We start from the raw sequence: 7,026 nt of genomic DNA, 5'->3' as shown, positions 1-7,026 counted from the left end.
ACTCAAAAGGAATGGATTTGATCTGAGCGTCACTGATGAGTCTTATGTAGACGAAACGCGCGTCTGGCGTATAAAATTATAATCTTGGTACTTTTGATATCTATTTACACCACTGGGTCGATGCCACTGCTGGTGGACGTTTCGTCCCCGAGGGTATCACCAGCCCATTAGTCAGCACTTCGGTGTTGACATGAATATCAATTATATGGTCATTTTTATAAATTTTCTGTTTACAAAACTTTGAATTATTCGAAAAACTAAGGATTTTCTTACCCCAGGAGTAGATTACCTTAGCCGTTTTGGAATTTTGGGTCCTCAATGCTCTTCAACTTTGTATTTGTTTGGCTTTTTAACTATTTTGATCTGAGCGTCACTGATGAGTCTTATGTAGACGAAACGCGCGTCTGGCGTATGAAATTATAATCCTGGTACTTTTAATAACTATTTACAACTGTTATACTCCTGATTATGAACAGTCATTTTCTTATGAAGAAAATGGTTGACTAAACCTAGTTTGTAGGTCACTTTGTTCTATTCGAAAGCATTCTTAATCATACAATAGAACATATTCTATTTTGCTGTTGAATAGTTTTAGCGCGGTGTTGATGCTGATATTTTTGATATTTCTGATGAGTTGTATTCTGGCAAAGACCGGACAGGCTTTCAAAAGTCTGTATTGGATGAATCTTTAGGTCACTGTCGTCACCGAAGGGACATTACTGTGCTTGTTCAGCAGACCTTGGGATATTGCAATAGTAATTGCTCACACAGTTTACCAAATTGTAGTTTGAATTTTTCCCCAACAAACTTATCAACTAAAATATTTTATCAAATTACTTCACTGAAAGGTTTGTTTGTTTGAAGTGAGTGCAGTGAAATCGACAATTACTGTTTATTTTCTTTAAACATGTTGAATAACAACTGTATTTGTACGAAGCTAAGAAACAGATGTTATCCTGCAATAAATTATGTGCTTTGTTTTTGCTTTGAAAGACAGAAAAAAAACTTACATGTATTACATTCATTTTTTATCATATTGCAATTATCTTCGATTGAAAATCCCCTCCAATTTTGTTGATTCAAGTCGTATTGACGATACTTTTGTATACAAATTCGTGAGCCTGGTATATGATTATTTTTTTTATCTGCAATGACTGAAACAACATTTCCCTGTCATGCCAAAGATCAGTAATCCTTATATGAAATATTCTCCAAATCTAAATAACACAATAAAATCCTTTTAGAAAATATATAAATTATAAATTATAGACCTTCAAATCAATGTTTTGAAGTAATTATTTATAAAATTTATTTAGGATAGAAGTTTTCTTTCCAAATTTAGACCTTTTTAAACCAGTGACTCGTATGTTTTAGTCATTGTTGTGTTTGATTTGTTTTTGTCAAAGACAACAATTATCTAAAATTGGATGGTATGTTTAACCTTTTATTTCACCTCACTCACTTTAAACGATAACAACCTTTTACTAAACAGTAAAACACCATATCTTATTTTGATGCAATGGTTTAACATAAAGATGATGCTGCACTCAAACTTTGATGAGGTCTATTGTTTTGATTGCATCAAGTAAGTTGTTAGTAATATTAAAAAAATATAAAGTTCATCAAGTGATTTGTGTTGCTTTTCTATATTCCGCCGTCTTTGCAATATTTCACAGGTGCCACATGTGGAGCAACATCTGCTTACCTGAGATCACTCTAGTTTTTGGTGGGGTTTGTGTTGTTTATTCTTTAGTTTTCTATGTTGTGTCATGTGTACTATTGTTTGTCTGTTTGTCTTTTTCATTTTTAGCCATGGCGTTGTCAGTTTATTTTCGATTTATGAGTTTGACTGTCCCTCTGGTATCTTTCGTCCCTCTTTTGTATTTAAGTCGAGCCTTCGACTTAAGTCGAAAAAGCGAGACATAGCAATCCTATATTCCGTCATCGTCGTCGTCGTCGTCGACAAATATTCACTCTGTGGTTAAAGTTTTGAAATTTTAATAACTTTCTTATACTATCCTATGTTTGTACCAAATTGGACATAAGCTTGCTTATGATTATAAGATAGTATCCAAAAGAAAATTTTGTAAAGATAAAATTATATTTTTTTTCTGTATTTTTCTGATAAATGGACTTAGACCTTCTGCGGGGAAACACTATATTTACTCTGTGGTTAATGTTTTTCAATTTTAATAACTTTCTTAAACTATCCTGGGTTTGCATAAGACTTGGACAGAAGCTTGATCATGATCATAAGATAGTATTCAGAAGTAAAGTTTGTTAAAAAATAAATCCATTTTTTCCCGTATTTTACTTTTAAATGGACTTATATTTTGTGCCAGGAAACAATACATTCACTCTGTGGTTAAACTTGATAAAACTTTTATAACTTCCTTAACTATTTTGGATTTGTACCAAACATGGACAGAAGCTTGTTTATGATCAAAAGCTAGTATCTCGAAGGAAATTTTGTTAAAATTTTGTACCTGTTTATCCGTATTTTAATTATAAGTAGACTTAGTTTATCATCCAATCAACATTACCTACAATCTACAGTTAAAGTTTTTAAATCGTTTATTCGATTCATAAACTATCCTGGATTTTTAACAAGCTTGGACATAAGCTTTTTACAATCAAAAGATAATATGATAATATCAAGGGGAATATTTTTTTTCCCTCATTTAATTTCGATTTACAACAAAAGTACTCGAGACACTGGGTTCGGTGGAACCCTTACGAATTTTCTTGTCTGCTTCTTTTGTCTTCCTTGTTGTCAATGTATTCATCTTATTTATCAAACATTATCTTACAAAAGAGATTGCTAGGTATATATAGCAGGGCAACCCCACTACAATTTCCACAGATCTGTTATCTTTCTTGGAAAGATTTAACAGTTAATCATTTATTTTAAAAGTCTTTTTGTATACAAATCTCCTTTCCAAAGATATCTCTAAATACGTTTTATATAACTTTCATTCAATGAATCAGGACAATAAAGTACTTCCATGAAATACTTTTCCATCTTAATTTATGTTGGTAAAGAGAAGCAAAATATATGTACCTCTTTCTTTTTTTCATTCTTTGTATGCTTAGTCCATCTGTTATGTCCCCGATAACCATTCCACATAATTTATATTTATATACTGATTCTCTTCTACATCTTAATTGTCATTCTCATCCAAGGTGTTCCTTCTGGAGATTGTCAAGTAAATATATGCACATTTTTCGGAGGTTGGATGGTAGCTAATTTGACATAGTTTTAACTCAAACTTCTACTAGTTGATCCTCATTCTCATTTCTAATGCAGCAGCCATGGTTTATTTTGAATGATATATTCGATAGTGGTGTTGCTGGATATTACTTTAGCATTAGTGCATCAATAAAAGATCATATCGTGTCGTGACACTTCGGAGAAGACATTTTGAAATTGCTCAGAAAATTATCCTAAGTATCTTCACGGACAGTTTTTGTTGGCGCATATTATTGGATGCTTGTCAACTAACATTTTTCGGAATTGTGTCTTGCTGTAATAAGGTAATTGTATGTTTTTTTACACTGTATTAGAGTGTAGGTAGCTTCTTTCTTGAAAATACTAGCAACTATATTTATGTGATTAGTATTATGACCTGAATGTTACATTGTGTATCCAGGTTATTTTTTTTTTTAGAATTTATCAAACGACATTCACTTACCCCAATAATACATATTCCACATTGCTACATATCTCAGGGTACTTGCGCAGTTCTTGCCGTTTCCTTTATTAGATAACTGTACCGGCCTATAATCAAAGCTGCAATTTAAACCTTTTTTTTTACTAATGATTCTCGCACTCATTTTACAAGTTTGACTGCGTGTGTTTTCGATAGGAGCTGTCACGCTCATCGGGATCTTGTTAACGATTGTAGTAGAGCATTTGATCAGAAACAAACTTGGGTCTAGTTTTTCTTGAAGTTTCTGTAACTAGTGTTTTTTTTCAAGGTTGGAATTGTTAACCCTATGTGAAAATTCCACTCACATATAGTCGATTTGATTTCTGGCATAAAATAAACCATACTTTTGGATTATGACACTTTATTGAAATGACCCTCACTGCAAAATGTCAAGTGAAAATATGAAAATTATTTATATTTATATACTGATTCTCTTTTACATCTAAATTGTCATCCTCATCCAAGGTCTTCCTTCTAGAAATTGTCAAGTAAAGGAGGTTAGATGGTAGCTTATTTGACACATTTTTAACTAAACTAAATCCTACTCTATGGTCCTCATTCTCATTTCTAATGCAGCAGCCATTGTTTATTTTCAATGACTTATTCGATATTGGTGTTGCTGGATATTACTTTAGCATTAGTGCTTCAATAAAAGATCATATCGTGTCGTGACACTTCGGAGAAGACATTCTGAAACTTTAAAACCAAGAACTATTTACAAGGAAGCAAGAATGCTGATTTTTATGATATGCATTCATTTCTAGATACGAAAAAAAAAGTACGAAAATGAGAAAAATAGAGTACTTTTGACGCCTGTTTCTACTTGCTATAAATATACCGTGGGTGGGCACCTTCCGTGCAATAAATTGTTTGATGCCAATACTTGTTATTTTCAGTAAAGGAAATTTGGTTCTACATGTATATTTTATCTTGATTTTTTTTCTTCGTTTCTAAACTGTCACTTCGTGCCAAATGTAGCCAATACCTCCAATCTTGAAATACATATATAATTTTGTTCACCACCGAGAAAGACGACACGAACAATGGTAATACATAACAGTTTAGAAAACGGTGCAATTTAAAATAACTTAACTAGACAAAGTTATAGCTGTAAGCATTTAGAAAGCCTAAAGTTGTCTCGTCAATCATACAACAATTTCTAATTTTATACATTTTGTGTACACATTATAATTAGTACGGATATTTTGTACAAGTTCTCAGTGTTTTAGTGTTACATTTTTATGTAATGTCGTTTGTTTTCGTTTATTTTTGAGTGTGACTTCATATTACTATAAGACGTGTCACGGTACTTATCTATTCATGTATTTGGTTTTGATGTTATATTTGTTATTCTCATATGATTTTGTTCAATGCTAGTCCGTTTCTGTGTGTGACATATTCTAATGTTGTGTCGTTGTTCTCCTCTTATATTTAATGCGTTTCCCTCGGTTTTGGTCTGTAGCCCCGATTTGTTTTTTTGTCCATGGATTAATGTGTTTTGAACAGCGGTATACTATTATTGCTTTTATTTAGATCGGCACTTAATTAACACAAATAAATGATGCACAGTCGTTTGTTTCGAATATTTCTGTCATATTTCTATGACTGCAAGATAAGTCTAATACTGAGCATTGATTCAAAAACATTACACGAAAAGACTTTTTATGTATATGATTGTGACATTAGAAAAAAAATTAAGAATTTAAACAATTCAGGTACGACAAAATTCATTTTTGTAGACAAAATTCATTTCTGTAGACAAAATTCATTTTTGTATACATGTATACAAAATTCATTTTTGTAGACAAAATTCATTTTTATCATGACAAAATTCATTTTTGTAGACAAAATTCATTCTTGTAGACAAAATTCATTTTTGCAGACAAAATTCATTTTTGCAGACAAAATTCATTTTTGTCATGACAAAATTCATTTTTGTCATGACAAAAGTAAATTTTGTAAAAAGGTATTGAATATAAACTTCTTTGCATACAAAATTGAATTTTGTTACCTAAGATGGAAATAAAAACACAAAAGTCAATTGTGTGAGACGAGACTCAATTTTCAGTTTTGTCTCACACAAGTCAATTTGTCTCACAAAAGTCGATGTTGTGTGCAAGTAAGTTCACAGAATACACAAACTAATCTAATTTGCATACAAAATTGACCCTTGTCGCCCAGTTTTCAAATAAGGTAACAAAAGTGAAGTCTGAGTTACAAAAATTAATTTTGTAATGTCAAAAGTAGTTTTTTGTCCGCTGAAAGATAATTTTATATGACAAAATTTTAAATATGTAGTATGCTATTTTGAATTAATTTTTGATGAACAAAACTCACTTTTGTCCGTACAAAATTGAATTTCGAGTACAAAACCACAAGAGTCCCATTCGGCGCCCCGTATCAGGTATCCCTTATTCCAATTTGAAGACACGGAGAATACTAGTATCACTAAATGTTTGGTTTAAGTATATACATTGAATTCATTGAATTCAAGACATTAAACTTGTTTACCTAGTGTCATAAAAGTATGACTTGTATAAAAACCCTGTACAAATTATGTACAAACTTACATCTTGTGTACAACATATGCATAAGCTATATCTGCATATTATCCTGGTACCTTTGATAACTATTAACACCAATGGGGCGATGCCACTGCTGGTGGACGTTTCGTCCCCGAGGGTATCACCAGCCCAGTAGTCAACACTTCGGTGTTGACATGAATATCAATTATGTGGTAATTTTTATAAATTTCCTGTTTACAAAAGTTTGAATTTTTCGAAAAACTAAGGATTTTCTAATCCCAGGCATAGATTACCTAGCCGTATTTGGCACAACTTTTTGGAATTTTGGATCCTCAATGCTTTTCAACTTTGTACTTGTTTGGTTTTATGAATATTTTGATTTGAGCGTCACTGATGAGTCTTATGTAGACGAAACGCGCGTCTGGCGTACTAAATTATAATCCTGGTACCTTTGATAACTATTATTTTTCTTTCATACTGTTTTTTTTTGTATAGAAAATAACATTATCAACAACAACAAAATTATTACTCTTATTATCACAAAATTAGTATTGAATTAATGAAACAACAGTTGGAACACATGGATGTTATCACATAAAAAGCAATAACAGTGAAGAGCATGACAATATTATGAAGGCCAATTGTGTCGTCATCCATTGGTTGGATAGTGAAATACTTTATCAATTTGGATCACGTGTAATATGTCGTCACTTATCTATACAGATTGATAATCTTCCGGGTTTATTAATATTCTTAAATATCCATGTTGTAGAATCAGGTAAATTTTAAAA

This window comes from Mytilus trossulus, chromosome 4 (genome assembly GCF_036588685.1).
Source record: "Mytilus trossulus isolate FHL-02 chromosome 4, PNRI_Mtr1.1.1.hap1, whole genome shotgun sequence".
In the NCBI taxonomy this organism is placed as follows: Eukaryota; Metazoa; Mollusca; class Bivalvia; order Mytilida; family Mytilidae; genus Mytilus; species Mytilus trossulus.
Note: the sequence above shows the minus strand (reverse complement) of the source record.